The sequence below is a fragment of the Papaver somniferum genome, chromosome 9 (genome assembly GCF_003573695.1).
Source record: "Papaver somniferum cultivar HN1 chromosome 9, ASM357369v1, whole genome shotgun sequence".
Taxonomy (NCBI): Eukaryota; Viridiplantae; Streptophyta; class Magnoliopsida; order Ranunculales; family Papaveraceae; genus Papaver; species Papaver somniferum.
The window spans coordinates 115,626,251-115,647,149 of record NC_039366.1 but is presented as its reverse complement, the minus strand read 5'-3'; positions in this window follow the sequence as shown (position 1 = coordinate 115,647,149).

The window sequence follows — 20,899 nt, the reverse complement described above, 5'->3', positions numbered from 1 at the left end:
AGTGAAATAATGATTAAGATTAATCAAGATTCCAATTGCAGTTGTTAATAAAATGTGAAAGAGTGGTTGGAAGAGACTGTATGTATCCTGATTTGGTGGACCAATAGCCGAGGTAGATACCCAATTATGTTGCCAAGGATTATTGGAATTGACATCTGCAACAACCCAGATATAATGTTATTTAACTATTTGTAGACCCTTAAATATACTCCGCCAAATCCAAGTATCATTACTAAGTAGTTTATTAAAGAGGACATCTTTGTCTTTGAAATATCTTGCTCTTAGAACTTGAACCTATTTAGCATTTAGTTTTGTAACTAATCTCCAAGCTAATTTTATTAACATTACTAAATTAAATAAGTGAGGATTTTTTGAAACCAAGACCTCCAAGCTTCTAAGGGGAACATAATGAATTCCAGGATTTAAAATTTCATTTGGAAGAATATTTGTTCCACCAGTGTTGACGTTGAATTTGATTCAAGTAGCAAATGATAGACTGGGGCATAAAAAAATAATTCATATGAAAAGTTGACATAAAATTGATAATTGATTGTATTTGAGTTGATTGTCCCTCCTGGTTTATAATTTGTTGCCAGCCTTTCAATTTTGATTTAATGTTGTCAATAATATAATGCTTTTTCAAAGAAGGTGATATATTGAAAAATATTCTAACTCACCAGTCACCACCTAACTTTGGACATTGTCAAGCTCTTTAAAAGGGTTTAAAGGTCCATAAAAAGATTATAACTGCTACGTTAGTGGATGTCGTTGTCATAAGATCACGATTCCAGAGGGATTAGTGGCAGCAACAGAAGCATGATTAAAATTTAGGTGGGCTAAAATAATAAGATGCGTTTAAAGAAAATTTTTGAAAAATACACATAATAAAAAAATGAATTTGAAGTGCATTTTTAAAATTTGGGGGTGGTAGGAGCACCCCCTACTCACCTCATAATTCCGTGACTGATTTGGGGATGCATCTTGTACTCGTGTTTTTTTTATCTGTAGCACGATGTTTATTCGATAGAAAAGTAATAAAAAGGCGATTGACAGATTTGGTAAAAGAGGTAAAAGAATTATTTCAGTTTACTGAATTACAAGGTGAACTAATTTACTATTTATAACATTTTCAAAACATGTGTAAGACACCGCAACATCACACGCTGGACTCACACATGTGTATAGATAGACAGACAAATTGAACAAGCAGAAAAAATTTATTGTTATACCATACATACACTCATTAATCTCCAAACTTGTAAGAAATATTAGCATGAACACAAGAGTATAAAAGAGTGAAGCACCCACGTACCCCTTTGGTGAATAGTCATCCAGTCGATGCAAAGAAGGAACATAATTTAATCTTCAAAAAAAAATTGAGTCACTAAATCCCTGACAAGAGATAGTCAATCCTAATATGCTTGGTACAAGCATGGAAGACGGGATCAAAAATCAAGCTTTTGACATTTTGATTATCATAATAGAGCACCGGTGGAAAAGTCAGAGAAGCATCAAGTTCTTTCAGCAAAAAAGATATCCAAAGTAATTCAGAAGAACTGACTGCAATGACTTGTACTCTGCCTTACTTGATCTTCTAAAAATAGTAGGTTGTTTCTGTTAAAGCAATGCTCGGTTGAACCCACAAATTTTTCTATCTCAAGCTTATTGTCAATATTAGATGATCAAAACTATTTCTTGATTTCTAGTATACTAAGTCAACTCTCATACTAGGTTAGAATTTGGTAGTTCAGTATAGTACATCATCCCCGAAGACTGAAGATCGACGAAGACATTTGACGAACTTATTTATCAAATATGTGAAGATTGAACCAATCTATTTTACTTATTATCTTACCATTTTATATATTGAGACTATGTTGTATGACTTCTAGTAGATTTACAAACAAGAAATTTTGAGTCAAGTTTGTCTTGTTAATTATAATCTCGAAATATGATTCTAGCATAGATGTTCAAAGATCCTTAACAATCTTAGTTCGAAACAATTTATCGTTTGAGAATTGATTTGTGGATCAATCTATTTATCTATCTATCTATAACTAATAAAAAGAAAAGAGGTTTGGTAGAAGACCCCTGAAATTACCAAGTTGTCCTCATATAAATTACTAAGCTCTATTATATCATGTATATTCAATATTTACATATTTACATAAATGCCATTGTTCTAAAAATAGATCAAAATATTTAAAAACTTGGTATATTTATAAATATACACCGAATTTTTATAAAATTTATATGCTTGAAAAGTTCTTTGAACTATCTACGTAACGCTACAGATAAGTACATTAAACTTTTAGTTTACTCAAAAATTTCATTGTTTTCAAAATTCATATTGTTGAATGAGTCAAATTCAAGCATGTGCATCGCATATAAATAATTAGAATATGAACTGATTTCCTATAACTTCAAATTAGCAAGTGATTATGGATAGGGATGAGTATTTCGTGATCTCTAATATATTTTCTTTCCATATTGTCAGGCCCGTCTCCTAGGTAGGCGGGATGGCAGACCGACCTACGCCCATAAAATAAGGGGCAAAAAAATGCCTTTCTACTTTCTTTATATACATATGCAATTTTGTTTTACTTTATATTTAATCATGAAAAAATTAAATTATTAACTTGAGAAAGTACTATTGTTAATATTTTTCTTTTTTAAGTTTTTGGTAATATTACTAGGATTGTCTTAATTTTTTTTTGTATTACTAATAATAAACATCTTTTATGGTAACATACAAACATTTTACACAATATAAGTCTCTTAAAATTTATTGTTTCCCATATGTGATTCATGTGGTACTTTTATATGCTTAAAAATATAAATGTATGTGATTCACACGATACTTTTGCATTTCAAAATGTAAAATACTACATATATCTTGTAATTGCCTTTGAATAATCCTTTTCTTTTTGTAGATTTTTTCGTCTGTTGAGTTTCTTACTTGGAATCAATTTTTTTTTTATATAAATATATTGAAAATGCGGGGGTCTAACAACCTCACCCAATATTTCGATTAGCAATCTGTATGGACTAACTCGAATCTACTTTTAAGAGAATCAACTAGACAGTCAGACTCAATCTTAATAAAAAGTATAACAAGGAGTTAATATCTCGATCTCTTGATTTGATCTATACTCAAGCAAATAGAAATATGCGAGTCTTATATCAAATACAAGAGATATAAACTTGGATGGTACCAAAGACCAATATCCAATGATCAATCAATTTCCAATCAACAACCAAAGGATGGATTTCACAATTGATCAATACAACGCACAACCTGTGATATTTCAATTATATAAAAAAATATAATGCGGGATAGAAATAACACAGACACCAGAAGTTTTGTTAACGAGGAAACTGCGAATGCATAAAAACCCCGGGACCTAGTCCAGATTGAACACCACATTGTATTAAGCCGCTACAGACATTAGCCTACTACAAACTAACTTCGGTCAGGACTTAGTTGAACCCTAATCAATATCACACTGATTCAAGGTACAGTTGCGCTCCTTACGTCTCTGATCCCGGAAGGATACTACGCACTTGATTCCCTTAGCTGATCTCACCCACAACCAAGAGTTGCTACGACCCAAAGTCAAAGACTTTAATAAACAAGTTTGTATCACACAGAAAAGTCTATGATGATAGATAAATCTGTCTCTCACAGATAAATCTATGAGTTTTTTTCCGTCTTATGATAAAATCAAGTTGAACAGGAACTAATTGATAACCCGGACTTATATTCCCGAAGAACAACCTAGAATTATCAATCACCTCACAATAATCTAAATCGTATGGTAGCGAAACTAGATATTGTGGAATCACAAACGATGAGACGAAGATGTTTGTTATTTCTTTTTATCTTTCCCTATCGGAGATATAATCTCAAGTCAATTATTCAATTGAACTCGTACGATAGAAAATGGCAAGATCAGAACGCTCAACTAAAAGAGAAGTGAAAAGCGGGGGTCTAACAACCACACCCAATATTTTGATTAGCAATCTCTATGGACTAACTCGAATATACTTTTAAGAGAATCAACTAGACAGTCAGACTCAATCTTAATAAAAAAATATATCAAGGAGTTAATATCTCTATCACTTGATTTGATCTTTACTCAAGCAAATAAGCATTTGCGAGTCTTTATCAAATACAAGGATAATAAACTTGGATGGTACCAAAGACCAATATCCAAGGATCAATCAATTTCCAATCAACAACCAAAGGTTGTATTTTACAATTGATCGATACAACGCGGAACCTGTGATATTTCAATTATATAACAAAATATAATGTAGAATATAAATAACACAGACACCAGAAATTTTGTTAATGAGGAAACCGCAAATGCAGAAAAACCCCGGGACCTAGTACAGATTGAACACCACACTGTATTAAGCCGCTACAAACACTAGCCTACTACAAACTAACTTTGGCCTGGACTGTAATTGAACCCTAATCAATATCACACTGATTCAAGATACAGTTGCGCTCCTTACGTCTCTGATCCCAGCAGGATACTACGCACTTGATTCCCTTAGCTGATCTCACCCACAACCAAGAGTTCGAACCGAAGTCGAAGACTTTAATAAACAAATATGTATCACACAGAAAAGTTCACGATAATAGATAAATTTGTCTCCCACAGACAAACCTACAAGTTTGTTCCGTCTTTTGATAGAAATCAAGGTGAACAAGAACCAATTGATAAACCAGACTTATATTCCCGAAGAACAACCTAGTATTATCAATCGACTCATAATAATCTAAATCGTATTTTAGCGAAACTAGATATTACGGAATCACAAACGATGAGACGAAGATGTTTGTGATTCTTTTTATCTTGCCCTATCGGAGATATAATCTCAAGTCAATTATTCAATTGAACTCGTACGATAGAAAATGGCAAGATCAGATCGATCAACTACAAGAGAACTAGTTTCGTCTGCCTTCACAATCCTAATGAAGTCTTTAAGTCGCTAATCGATAGGATCTCGAGAAGAAACCTACGGTTAAAGGAGAATCGACTCTAGCAAAACCAACTACTATCACACAGGAGGTGTGGGGATTAGTTTTTCCAGTTGCTAGACGTCTCCCTTATATAGTTTTCAAATCAGGGTTTACAATCTAAGTTACCTTGGTAACAAAACATTCAATATTCACCGTTAGATGAAAAACCTGACTTATCCAAGCTAATATTTTTCAACCGTTAGATCGAAACTTAGCTTGTCACACACAAATGAAATGTATTTCATTTAGGTTTGAGTAACCGTACCTAAACGTGTACATTGGGTTGGTTCACAAATAGTTAACCAATGGTTAGACATATGAGCACTTTCATATTAACCGTATTCATCTTTCTCATAACTAGTTCAAATGACTCATAAGAACTAGTTCAAGAGTTGTTCAATTGCTTAGATCTTTATACATAGACACAATTGAAACAAAATCAGTTTGATTCACTTGAATCAATTCATGAACAATATAGCCACGGTTTGCAAAGATTGCATTCCTTATAGATTTATTGTTTAAGTTCATGAACTTCCGATTTGAGAAATATAACCAGCTTAAGTACGCGTACGGGTACGTGTACCATAGCTACCGGACTTGAGTTTGGAAACTCAGCAAAAAATTTCGGTTTGAAAACTTCCATGAGTACGCGTACGGGTACGCATACCTAGGTGACTGGTTTTCAGTTTATAAACATCACAAACTACAACAAAAAATTTCGGTATAAAAACTTCCGCCAGTACGCGTACGGGTACGCGTACCTAACCTGTCTCCTTCACCAATACCGCATGCACACATATGCACACACTTGGTTTCCGGCACATGGATTTATACACTAATGTGCGGACACACTATATATGCTTATAACCATAGTTGGTTACGTAATCTCAACTCCACATTTCAATCATTGAAACATTATTCTATAATGTTATAATAGTCGTTAGACAAAAAGAATCGACTATCGTCATCAAAGCTATTTTCAAGATTGAAACGTCATCATGACTTTCGTCACGGGTAAAGATGAAAATGGTTAAAGCAAAAGCTTACCAACACATATTTCGAGAAAAAGATAGGCGAGTAAACTCGGCTCAAAATAGCAAATGTGTATGTATGAAAACTATCATACTTATACGACTTTTGTCTCAAGAGGAGGAGATAGAGTAGATAGACTTTTAAGTGACAGATGAGTTCAAGTCTCCACATACCTTTTGGTCGGATGAAGTTCAACTGGTTCCTTGATTAGTTCTTCGTTTTCGTAAGATAATCGCCATGGAGTATGGAGCTCAACTATACCTAACTATCCTAGACCGAGACTTAGTCATAAGTAAACTAGAAATCAAGACATATAGTTTTGATCACTAACATTGACAAACATGCTTGAGATATCAAAGTATGCGAGTTCGACCGAGCAATGCTCTAACAATCTCCCCCTTTGTCAATTTTAGTGACAAAACTATCAATACATATGAATTACAAAATAGATAAAACTTTGTAGCTTCGCGTCCACATGCTTGATCTCCTTGGTGCTTCAACATTACTCGAAAACTTCGTCTTTTCCAAGTACTCCCATGATTCCATAGATGTTCAATTCAGCATCATAGTTGTTGAATTTTCGTAGCCATAACAATGAGAAAACAAAATCTCTCGATCATTGTTATACAGTGTCATAGTACTATTACACAACATCAAAGTTCTTATATCACAACTTCGATAACAATACTATGGTGATATGTATCACTCCCCCTTAGTCAATACTTTTGTCTCAACATGAAAACCACTCCCCCTTACATAATGACCCGTAAAACACGTAAATCATATGTATTTGTAGTGTGAACTACATTTTTATTCTCCCCCTTTTTGTCAATAAAATTGGCAAAGGTACGAAAACGAGATCCTAATGAAATTTCCACGAAGACGCTTCAAGATCAAAGAAAGGTACATATCAACTTATTTAGATGCAATCATAAAGCCGAAGCTAAATGTATTCATCAAGGAGTTTATAAAGATACAAGATAACCCCTAAATAATTCCACAACCGCACTCCCCACAAATATATGGAAATTAAGCGCAAGTTCAAAAGAACTCTCCCCCATTTGATGTCATTCCCGAAAGAACAATAAGATCGACCTTACTTTTACAAGAAAAGAAGGATTTTATTGGACACCAAAAACCATAATGAAATAATTTTCTATATCCAAAATTCTCAATTAAACTAACCACAAGTAAACCCATGATTAATTTAATCGGAATACTCAATCAAATTAAACACAAAAGTGATCAATTTAATTGAACATGCTCGACATAAGAGAACTTACGGAGCTACGACTATATTAACCATAAAAGAATGATTAACTCAATCGTTTTTATGCTCAACACAAGAAAACCTTATGGAGCATTGCAGTATACACATAAAATATGGATCAGGGAAAGATCACTACTGCGGCATGTACAAAGATTCATTCTATTTTCACCACTATTTGCATAACGACATATAATAGACATAATCTTTGTTAACAAAAGATTTTAACCTATCTTCCATCAATAAATGACATAATAGGCTTAACTTTTGTTTGTCAAAAGTTCATCGATCTTGTATCAATACTTGCATATCGACATATAAAAGAGATTCCTTTTAACATCGTATGGGACAATAATAGTTCACGGACTCAAACACACATATCCCATAACATATTGCAATATATAAAACCATAAAGATTAATACTGCAATCATCATCTTCCAAATCAACTTTAGAATTTAAATAAATAAATCTAAAAATATTGCAAGATGAAAACGTTGGACATCGCTATGTGTACTCACAATAATGGCTATTCCAAACCCTAGTTATCCTTATTAAACAAAAACAAGAATAAAAATTCTTTTAAGAAGTTTCACTAGACATTAAGATCTTTGAAAAATTCCTTGTCGTCCCCGAACTCCTTGTCGTCAACATCCATTGGAACATATGGTTCATGGAGGAAGGAGTCAATACCAGTAAACCTTCTTGGCTGATGATGTCGAACCAGGGCCTTCTGAACTTCCAATGATCTGAAAACACAAGCCTTTATTTGTTGAATCTCTTTTCTTGCCAGCTTCAACTCTTCAAGAACATCAGAAAACTTCTGAGAGTTTGAAGGAACATGTGACGCCCCAAATACTAAACCTGCTTATCTGATAGGATTACAACCTAATTGAAGCATCAAAACTAGATTACCGATTTTAAGAATCATAACTATAGAAAGTGGTAAATAACAAAACCCAAACTCTCTGATATTGAATAAATGAAAGTCTTTCGAGTTCTGAGAATATGTAAATGTGTTGTTTACAGAATAAGAAAGAATACATATAGTAAAAGATGCACAACAACATTAGATTTAATAAATAGCTACGAAACGGATATCTTCGAGCGCTTCATTCCTTCAGATTACTGAAAAACTGATGTGGGAACAAGTGAGCACATCATCCAAAGAGGTGCCCAATGGAAACAAATAACCTCAACTAATCACTAACATACTTCACAGTTTTAAAGATAAAACAGTAATTTAAAAGAGACAATGGTGAAAGGAAACATTCAACAATTCACGTATCAAGAAGCAAAGGTTAGTCAAACAAGCATAATATTCACGCGAGTGATTTCCCTTAAATAAAATAGTATATATAATATTCTGACGGATGGCGTACCGCCCTACTAATACTATTGCCGACGGATGGCATACCGCCTTACTATCTTAATAAGCAGAAAATATAATATTATTGCCGACGGATGGCGTACCGCCCTACTAATACTATTACCGACGGATGGCATACCGCCCTACTTAACTTAGCAAGGAGCTGTGGGGAGTCACAGACACTCCTCGCGAGGGAAACCACATAACGCATATCGCCCACATACAATTACATTCAATACAGACAACGTTCAATGCAATTACAATATACATTCATATAGATAGTAAAAGCACATCATGCTCGCAAAGGAAAGAAACTCAATGATTACAAGAAGGTTACAAAGTTCCCACCTGATTTGATGACAAGCCTCGCCTACCTCGATATCTACAATCCACTGATCCATCCTTTGAACCGATCGTTGTTAATAAAGACTAACTGTTAATCACACAAGCACTCTAAAAGATTAGCCAAAAGGCTCACACAAGGCTCATAGCATAGTCCATATAATTCTCTAATTATAAGTTAAGTGAACTATCTAATGGTTCTAAGCCACTTATGTAACTACACCTTTCATTATCTATCCTTATCACATAATAAGGTTTACTAATTCGATTATATATTCTATTAGATATGTCCTAAGAATATCTACAACTGTGTAGAAGGAACCAAAGGTAAATTCAGACCATAAGGGTCCAAAATATCGAACTAAAAAAATATGGCATTAAGCCCAAACCCATTGGGCTTGAACTGGCACGACCCATTAATCTAAGGCCTGGTCCATCACCGTCAAAAAATGGTCACTAACAGTCAAAGGGTTCAACTAGCAGTCAACGTAAGTCAAGTCCATATTCAAAGGTCAAGGAAAGTCAATTGGTCCACGGTCAGGTCAACGAGTCAAAGTCCACTGAGTCAACTGATTCAACTCAGATAGATTCATAGAGTCAGCTGAGTTGACTGGGCTGACTAACATGCCAAAGCTACTGCACAGGCCAGATCCAAAAGCTCAAGTCACAACTAATGCACAAACACAAAACCCAAAGCATAATCAAACACAAATACAAACACACAAACTCAACAACATTCTAACTAAACACAGTTCTCTAAGTTACAAACTAACGTCCATCTCCAAAGTCTTGTTTTCAGCAAACATTACACACTGATTCCTAACTCTAGATAACATATTCTTCATATCTATACATAGCTTTATAATCTGGCATAACCCACTTGTACCTGCAGTTGTTCTTTATTTCAATCTCTTACACAAGATCCTACACTCATAGCCAGCCAACAAGATTCTTTTTTGTAACACCATTCACTTCTTATCAAACAACCTTGTATAACATTCACAGACCAGCATCATCACATGTAGTTCAGTTCCAACACCATCAACTCCAACACTTCATTTATACTATTCTCAACTGCAATTTCAGCCTCAACACTCAAGCACTACCATTATCAGTTCACCACACCTGCAACTTCAGATACAACTCTTGGTCTCCCTCTTGCATTTTATCTAACTACTTCTCATTCCAACCTTTCCACCGAGACAACAACTTCATCTCGGATTATTCAACATTGGAACACTACCAAAACGAGCTCCTGGAAGTTCAATAGCTTCAACTGCAACTCAATACAATCACCACTTCTATACATACATCTAACTGTCATCATCACCAGACTATACTTGCACCAGCCTAACACAACCTGCGCCACCTGATCAGCTGAACTAAAACCAATCCCCTTTACAGCTTCAAGACAAGAACACAACCACAGTGTTAGAGCATTGCTCGGTCGAACTCGCACGCGTTGCTATCTCAAGCATGTTTGTCAATATTAGTGATCAAAACCATAAGTCTTGATTACTAGCCTATTAGAGATAAGGTCTTGGATTAGGATAGAAAGTGTAGTTGAGCTCAAGACTCCATGGCAATCATCATACAAGACGAAGGACTACTCAAGGAACAGATGGATCTTCATCGACTAAAAGGTATGGGAGACTCGAACTTATCTGTCATTCAAAAGTATATTTACTCTATCTCCTACTCTTGAGACAAAAGTCGTTTTGATATATAGACTTTCATTGTACACATTTGCTATTTTGAGACGAGTTTATCTCGCCTATCTATTTATTAAAATGTGTGTTGGTAAGCTTTCGCTTTAGACGAATTCATCTTTACCAAGTGACGAAAGTCATGTTATGTTTCAATCACTTTGAAAATTGCTCTGACGAAAAATGGTCTGTGAATAACGGCTATATAACGTTCTCTGAGAAAGTTTCAATGATTGAAATGAGAGTTTAGATTACATAACCATTGTTGTGGAAACACATATATGCATAAGTCATATTCCTTGAACCAAAGTTTGCGAACTTTGTTGATCAAGAGAAATGGAAGTGGCGTGATCCAAGTCCGCGAACTGGGGGAACTTCTCGGCCCGAGAATTTCTGTTGGAGTTTGTAAACTCCTTCCATGAGCTTAAGTCCGCGAACCCAGTCCGTGAACTTGATCAGGTTATATCTAAAGTCGGTTGTTCTTGAACTAATGTTTAGATCAACTAAGGAATACTTTTGCAAACCGTGGCTATAAAGTTCATGAACCGATTCGAGTGAATCAAACCGATTTTGCTTCAATTGTGTCTTGTGTAGTTACATAAGATTTCCTTGCAATTGAACAACTCTCTAACTAGTTCATTTGAGTCATTTGAACTAGTTATGGTGAAGAAGAATAAGGTTGATATGAGAGTAATCATATGGCTAACCATTTGGTTGACTTGTTGAACCAACAAATTTTAATGTTTGGGTACGGTTCATAAACCCAAAATTGGGCTTTTCATTTGTGTGTGACAAGCTAAGTTTTTGATCTAACGGTTGAGAAATATTAGCTTGAATCTAATCAGGTTTTCATCTAACGGTGAATATTGAATGCTTTGTTACTAATCTAACATTGATTGCAAACCCTGATTTGAAAGTGTATATAAGGGAGAACTCTAGCAACTGGGAAACCTAATCCCCACACCTTACGTGTGATACTAGTTGCATAGCTAGAGTCGATTCTCCTTTAACCTTTGGTTTCTTCTTCTGAACCAGGTTAACGACTTAAAGACTTCATTGGGATTGTGAAGCCAAACCGATACTACTATTCTTGTAGTTGTGTGATCTGATCTTGCATCTTCTATCGTTACGAGTACAATTGTAATAATTGGATTGAGATTGATATCTCCGATAGGCAAGATAGAAAAGTAATCACAAATAAACTTCGTCTCATCGTTTGTGATTCCGCAATATCTTTTTTCGCTGCGTCGATTAAGATTATTGTGAGGTGATTGATAATACTAAGCTGTTCTTTGGGAATATAAGTCTGGTATTATTGATTGGTTCCTGTTCACCTTGATTTATCAAAAGATGGAACAAAACTCGTAGGTATATTCGTGGGAGACGGATTTATCTATTATAATATACTTTTCTGTGTGATACAGATTTGTTTATTAAAGTCTTCGACTTTGGGTCGTAGCAACTATTAGTTGTGGGTGAGATCAGCTAAGGGAATCAAGTGCGCAGTATCCTGCTGGGATCAGAGGCGTAGGAGCATAACTGTACCTTGGATCAGTGTGAGATTGATTGGGGTTCAACTACAGTCCAGACCGAAGTTAGTTTGGAGTAGGCTAGTGTCTGTAGCGACTTAATACAGTGTGTGTTCAATCTGGACTAGGTCCCTGGGTTTTTCTGCATTTGCGGTTTCCTCGTTAACAAAATTCTGGTGTCTGTGTTATTTCTATTCCGCATTATATTTGTTTATATAATTGAAATAATACAGGTTGTGTGTTATTCAATCAATTAGAATATTTAGAATATCCGACCTTTTGGTTGTTGATTTAAATTGATTGACACTTGGATATTGGTCTTTGGTACTATCCAAGTTATCTCTCTTTGATAAAGACTCGCAGATTTCTATTTGCTTGAGTAAAAACCAAATCGAGAGATTAAGATGTAAAATTTTTGATATAATTTTATCTAGATTGAGTCTGACTGTCTAGTTGATTCTTTAAAAAATATATTAGAGTTTGTCCATACAGATTGCTAAGCAAAATATTGGGTGGGTTGTTAGACCCCCGCTTTTTCAATTGGTATCAAAGCAGGCAAACACGTTCAATACCTCACAAGTCTGTGTTTGTAGCGATCTGACTCTATGGACAGAGGTGCTATCTCTATTAACGTACCACCAGTCTTCCATGTCTCTAATTACTTATGGTAGAAAATTGCTATGCGAGGTTTTATTCAAGCGCGTGATTTTCAATCATGGGTATATGTTGCTAATGGCTATGATCCTCCCGTTGTGGCAGTTGGAGATGTAAACCTTCCCAAACCTATTGGTGAATACAGCCCTGCTGAGATACTTGCTGCAAAGCAAAACTCCGACGGTTTAAATGCGATCACACATGCCATTAGCCCAAATCTTCAGCACCATGTGACTAATTGCACTAAGTCGCAAGAATCTTGGTATATCTTGGGAACCGTATTCGAAGGTAAATCCAGTGAAAAGGAAGCTAGGCTTCAAAACCTTAATTCTGATTGGGAAAACCTTCGTATGGCAGATGAAGAAACATTTGATGAGTTTAATCACAAAGTGTCTGAAATTGTTAATGCATCTTTTGCATTGGGTAAGACTATTCCTGAAAAGGACATTGTGATGAAAATTCTCAGATCGCTGCCATCTAGATACGATTCTAAGAAGCATGCCATCGTTGAGGGAAATAACCTTGATAATCTTTCCAGAAATACGCTGGTTGGGAACCTTAAGATCTTTGATCACGAACATTCATCCAAAACTAAGGATGTTGCATTCAAAGCAGAAAAGGACACTAAATTACTTGATAAGAGTAAAAAAGTGTATATCTCTGAAGATGATCATTCTGAGACAGATTTATCAGATGAAGATCTTGACAAGTCAGTCTCGATGATCACAAGACATTTTATATATCTTCTGTTAAAGAGAAGTAAAAGGTTCTCCAGAGATAAGCCTAAAGCATCAGTTAAACCTCATAATCGTATTCCTCCTAAAAACAGGGAAACAGATGAAACTGATGATGAGGATATGCCTCAGTGCTTTAAGTGTAAAGGATTTGGTCATTTTGCAAACGAGTGCCCAAATCGTAGAAATACACTGGGAACAAAGGTCTTGCTGCAACTCTTGATGAAATGTCTGACAGCTATGATTCTAATAAAGACGAGAAATCAAGTGTTGCACTTCTTGGTGAAAATATTGATTTTGATAACTGTAGCAATACATACATCAATTTCAATATTCTTTCAGAAGATAATCCAACTAATCTGGAAGAAAAAATTGACCCATTTCTCGAAAACTCTGTTTGCAATGTTTCAGGTCCCACCATGTGTCTAGCTGCGTGCACATCTCAGAAACCTGATTTTTATCTTAGTTTGACGTGTTCGTATTGTTCTCTAAAGGGTCATGAACTTTCAAGGTGTTACACGTACAAACACCAATTGAGACACGTCAACAAACTTCAACGAAGAGCAAATCATTTAGCAAGGAAGCTTAAACTTGCTCAGAAGACCGCTGAGGTATGTAGGATCTTATCTTCGTCTAAGAAGTTAGTTTCCAAGGATAAACCAAGACCATTAGAGAAGAAAGTATGGTCAAGTCGGTTTGATAGACAGAAGTCTGAGGATTCCTCTCAAGAGAAAAATGGTGGACAAATTGTTGTTCACCACAATGCAACTTGATTGTGTTGATTTGGAAATCTTGTCTCATATGCCTGATCAAAAGAGACAATGATTTTGTATTACTCAGGCTTTAGGAAAACTTTTTTTTCTTAGTGTTTCTTCGTTTTGTCTATAAAAAAAACAAAAGAAAGGGTATTATCGACAATTTTACTCTTCATAGGGTCAAGAGTTGATCGTGTACGAACCTAGTTAAAGGTTTCGAAACCCTACATTATTGTTTTCCTTTACTGTGACTTCTTTTTATCTCAAGGCTACTTGTTGAGAAATTTGTGATTTCCTCTCACAAACCCATACGTATGGATACTCCAAGCATAATTTCTTCTGATGGAAAAGATGTTAATATGATTGTTAAGCCATCAATCATGAAGGAAAAACGAAAAATCTCTGTTAGCTCCGACATTGAAAAGAAAAAGAAGGAATGTGAGGAAGCCAAGAGCCGGTCCTTCAAATTCTCAGAAGTTTTCTGATGTTCTTGAAGTGTTGAAGGAGATGCGAAAGGAGATTCAACAAATAAAGTCTTTTGTGTATAAGACTCATGAGATTCAGAAGGCCCTGGTTCGACAACATCAGCCAAGAAGGTTTATTGATATAAACTCCTACCTTAATGAACCTTATGTTCCAATGGCTGTTGACGACAAGGAGTTCGGGGACGATAAATAATTCTTCAAAGGTCTTAACATCTAGTAAGTCTTCTTTTTTTCTGTTTTTGTTTAGAAGAATAACTAGAGGTTGGAATAGCCATTATTGTGATTACACATAGTTAAGTCCAACGTTTTCATCTTCATGTTTTTAGATTTATTGGTTTAAATTCTAAATTGTTTGGAAGATGATTTTTGCAGTATTGATCTTTATGGATATATATTGCAATATTGTTATGGGATATGTGTGTTTGCGTCCGTGAACTTGATTGTCCCATATCTTCTCAAAAGTAAAGTCGTTCATGAATTGATATGCATGTATTGATGAAATAATTAATGGACTTTTGACAAATACAAAAGTTAAGCCTATATGTCAATTATTGATGGAAGATAGATTAAAATCTTTTGTTTGCAAGGATTATGTCTATTAAATGTCGTTATGCAAATAGTGATGGGAAATAGAATGAATCCTTGTATATTCCGCAGTAATTGATCTTCCCTGATCCACATTTTATGTATTACTGTGTGGCTCCGTAATGTGTCTTATGTCGAGCACGAAACAAGCAAGTTAGTTATTTTTATGATTAGCTTTGTTGTTGTTCCGTAAGGTACTTTATGTCGAGCATTTTGAACTAAATTAATCATCTTGTTTGGTTATTTAGTTATGACTCCATAAGTCTTCTTATGTTTGAGCGTTCATGACTGGGTTGATTCTTTTCATGATTAACTTAGGCATTGCTCCATAGACTCTCTTATGTGAGTATGACCAATTAAATTGATTACTTTTGTGGTTAATTTGGTTGTGTATTTAGATTAGATTAATTATGGGTTTACTTGTGATTAATCTAATTGAGTTGTAGTTGCAGGAAATCCTACACTACACCCCTCATATGATTTCATTAATACACAACCCATTTTTAGGCTTTCAATCTTAATTTTATTGATGAATCTTTGAATATTATTACAAGAAAAGATAAAAGAATCAAGAGTAACATCTGCTCTAGACTTTTTCTCTCCTCTTTACTTATTTCTTACTCAAAAAAAAAGATCTCTCCCTCTTCTCAGTTGAACGACTATTTATAGGGAAATACATAGTGGATGACAGCTAATCTGTCCTTTATTTTCGGATACGGCTTGCGACATTCTCGCAACCTTACAAATGTTAATCTCGCGAACTCTCTAATTTTCACAGGATCATCATATCTTTCTCATGATTTTAGCTGATGTCGTTTATTACATCACTTCTAAAATTGTTTTGCGACGCTGTTGTGTTGTGTTGTTGATAATTTCGCTAAGATATTATTGTTGCGAGATTCTTATCCTACATCTTGCCTATTATCATATCTTTTCTGCGAAGTAGAGAATGATGTGAGAAATTCCGCAGTTATCCACCGTTTCATATTCTGCATTTATCACACGTATTCTTTCTTCCATCCGTTTCTTGACACGTCTTCTGTAACCGCTGCTTTTCAACCGCTTATGTCTTTTCGTCGTAATAGTGTTTATTTCTTCGAGTAAAAAATCTTCCTTATATATTCTTCTTACTCTTCTTTTCACTTTCTTTTTACTTTCTCTTCTCTTTTAATTCTCTCATCTCTGCAACTCTATTGTTCTTCCGTAAATTCAGCTACTGTAGTTCTTCCTTCTTCAATCTTTTTACTTTTCATTCATTCCCATACTCTATATTCAAATATGCCTCCTAGTGTCCATAAACATGAGCAAAACTTAAAAGACGTTCAAAAAGATCTTGCAGAGAAAGGTTTCACACTTTCTACCATTCCTGGTGAAAGTGCCAAATCAATTCTTTCTATCAAACTTTTTTCTGATCAATATTGTGATGATCAATCAATCATAATTTCGCTAGGTCAAATTCTCGCAGGTCTTCCCATTCCTCTTCTGTTCTATGAAATTCTTGCTCATTCGGGATTTTCGCGAGCTACCTTCTAGTTGAGTGGGGATTGCATCCGTCTGATGCTAGAGTTCGCTAATCGTGGTGCTGGTAAAGGATCTGTGTCCTCCAAAGAACTTAGGGATCCTAAATTCGCAGACTTAGAAATAATTGCTGAGAAATATACAATAGCGAGCTTCTTTGAAAATTATGAATTGATATCCATGAAGAAAGAGAATACTCGTTGGGGTATTCGTTTGAAAAGGAAAGATAACATTGATGAAGCGAAAATACTTATGCAAGATATTGATTGGCATTCTGGTAAGAACATAACTCCTCGCCAATCCAAAGATGATAAATGGTGTGTTTTTCCCTTGATGCTAAGAGGGCCTTATATTGCTGGATCAAATATTCTTGGCCCGAGAAGGAGAAAGAGGTATGTTTCTTCCAGTTTTGCTCACTTTATATTTCTTTATTTGTCTTTATTTTTTTGTTCGCTGACCCTTGCGATATTCTACAGATCCAAAAACTGAAAGATAGTTATAACAGGACTGGGAGGGCTAGTACCTTGTTATCTCTTCGCTCGTATACAGATGAGGTAAGAAATTTTTCTCTTATGATTTTAAACAGTATACTGTTGCTTCCCTTTCTTATTTCTATCTGTGTGTGAAAATTATTGCTGAAATAGAAGAACCTGCTGATGTTGCGAAGACTAGTGATAAAAGCAAAGGTGTTCTTCGCAGAGAAAAATCAACTGCTCCTCCTTCAAAGAAAAGGAAAGTCCGTTCTTCTTCTCCTTCAAATATTCCTTCTCATGAAAATTCCGAAAGTGACAAGGATGATGAGGACAATGATGATCTTGCCGCAAGTGAAGATTTTCCACCTGAATCTTCTATGGCTAAGTTCTCTGGCCTCTTTTCTGATTCTCTGCAAGGAATGGGAAATAGCCAATTTGCTAATACCTTCAAAGCTCTTGCTACCATTTGCGATGTCCCTTTGCTGGATGGTGATAGTTCTCTTTGTGGAGTTTCTAGATCAATGACTCCCGACTTCTTGCATTCTCTTAATAGTCTGGTAGACTTTCATCCTTTTACTTCTTCATTATCATAGCTCAAAATTTCTTTCTATATTAATACTTTTTATATTTTCTCGCAGGCTGGAAAAACTTCTTTTGCTGTTGCCTCAGATCTAGAAAGGAGACGCGAAAATCTTGAAAAGAAGAATCTTCAATTTCGCACAAAGAATGAAGAATTGGAAGCTGAAGTTAAAGGTCTTCGCGAGAAAAATAGACAACTAGAAATTGATTCTTCTTCGTATAAGAACAAAATCTCTAGTCTTCAGCAAGCTAATAATCATCTTTACGGTATGTTACTTTTCTCTTTTCCCTTCATTCATTCATCCTGTTGTTTTATCTTATTTAAATGATCCTTTTTGCAGACATTTATGGTCTTTCTGATGAAGCTACCCTTTTTCGTTCATTTCCTAATGCCTTGGATAATGATACCCTTCTTGGGCGTCTTAATAATTCCTTAAATAGTTTCTCAAATGATAGAATTTCATCTCTTTCTCTGAATGAGCTTAGATCTAAATTTCTCCTCTTAGAAATTGACCACAGGTCTAGTTTAGGCTTAGCCAACCGATTTAAGCGTCTCTTTCTTGATTCTAAAGAGAAAACCAATGAGTTAAGAACCAAAATTAGCGGTCTCATAGATGATAAGGATCATATCTCTGATCAAGGTGCTAAGGCTTTGGTGAAATTCCAAGAGAATCTTCTTGAAGTTCAACTTGAACGAGATGAAGTATACCGCAAGAACATCGAGCTCTGCGAAAGGGAAAACCAAATTCATTCTCGTCTTCTTATAAGTAATGAGGATGAATTTGTTTGGGCTGAGAAAATCTTAGATGATGCTAGAAAAGATTTAGGTGTAAGTGTTAGTCTCCAAGTTGAGCATACAGCCTTGATTAGAGATATGATTTCTGACATGGAAGGTTACTAACTGCTCTTCTTTACGAATCTTTTGTTTCTTATGAATTTTCATCAAGTTAATAATTGATTGTCTTTTGCTCGCAGATTCTGAAAGTAGATATCGTGAAAATATTGAGGAATTCGAAGCTGAAAAGGAGGAACTCGCAAAGAATCTTTCTTCTCGCAATGACAAGTACTCTAGATTAAAGAATCAAATCAAGATCACTGTTGCGAATTTTAAGAATGATGCTATGCATTTTCGAAATCAAACTATCCAAATGGTTTGTGACGATCATAATATCCCTCATTCTGATTATCCTTGTCTCTTGGAAGAGATCCCACAGAATACTCCCAGTCTGATTATTTCTGATAGTGAAGCTGATGATGAAGAATCTGATGGTGACAGAGGTTCTGATGGTGATGAAGATTCTGACGCAGACGAAGAAGGGAACAAGTCTGATGAAGATAATGAAGGATCAACTAAGAAGTAGTCTTTGTTTCTTTCTTTGATTCTCTGTAATACTTGTACATTTATTCCTTCTTTCTGTATATTTGTGTTTCTTTCATTTTGACCTGCATTCGTTAAAACAATTCTTCCTTGCAATACAGTTAATCAATATAATCATTAATTTTTGAATCTTTGAGTAAATCTATCATATGGAGACAAATAACATTTTCTAATTTCATTCATTCCCATACTTGCCTCTGTTATTTGTATCCAAATGAGAGATTTTATAAATTTTTCTTATTTTATTCTTCAATTTCGCAGTTAATTACGTAAAATTTCGCTATCTTACGCGAAATGAATTTTGATTCTTTTCAAAATCTCATTCCTGTGTGGTTTTATTTTGCCTTCCTAATTAAAGGTCTTATTATGCCACCTCTTGTCATTGCGACAAAATCGCAGGACGTCCTTGCACTTTCATGCAAAAACCCATTGATCTTGCCTTAACTTTTTCTTTTGTATTGTGGCCTCTTCAGGAATGTTGCGACAATATGACAGGCCTAAATATTCTTGCGAAAATAAAGCCCCATGACATTGCCGTCGTGCGACGAAATCGCAGGACGTCTTCGCACTTTCATGCGAAAACCCATTGATCTCGTCTTATCTTTTTCTTTTGTATTATTGCCTCTTCAGGATTGTTGCACAAATATGACAAGCCTTAATACCCTTGCGAATAAAAAGCCTCATGACATTTGCGTCTTAAGACACTTATCAGCTCCCTAATGGAGGGTGCCGCCCTTATCTCCCCCTGGTTCCCCTTCAAGGAGGCGTACTTCTACCATACAAGGTTAGCTCCTCCCATCCAGTCTTAACAACAACCAGTTGTTTTCGCAGCCTCTTATCCCTTTTACCTATAGGGCTTATGGTTACGAGACTGCACCCTAAGTGGGGTTTTCTTCAGGCCGAGTGCAGTATAAGCCAAGACTTGTCAAGAATGGCAAAGTACGCTTCAAACGTCCCTGGCACTCTTGACTCAACCGTGTACCTCGGCGCCTTGATCAGATCTGCACTCCTTGGGAGAGTCCTTATTACCTTAGTCGCCCAACCTAAGTCATATGCTTAAGCTGAGAATCCAAGGTGCCTCTCCCGGATGGGCTTTATTGACCCCAAATCTCCATGACTCAGGTTCCGGTGGCGGTGTAGCCTTTCCCTGAGCCATGCAACAGGTACCCCCTTATATGACGTACTTTAGGTCTTACATTTCCTCTTGCGAAATTGTATTCGCGAACTAGGGTGTACGCCATAAAGGTTCGCCTCTTTCCTTTTGTCATTTTCTCTGATTATCTTCTGTAAAATTCATTATCTCTGCGAGAGTCTCATCATCATATTGTATTTGCATTTCGCAATCTCAATTTTGTCATTCAATAAATGTATTCTTGAGAATTTTACTTATTGCGAGAGTGTCGCAACAACTTAATCATTCATACATTTCCTGTTTTTATTACCTTTGCCATCCTCTGCTTCTT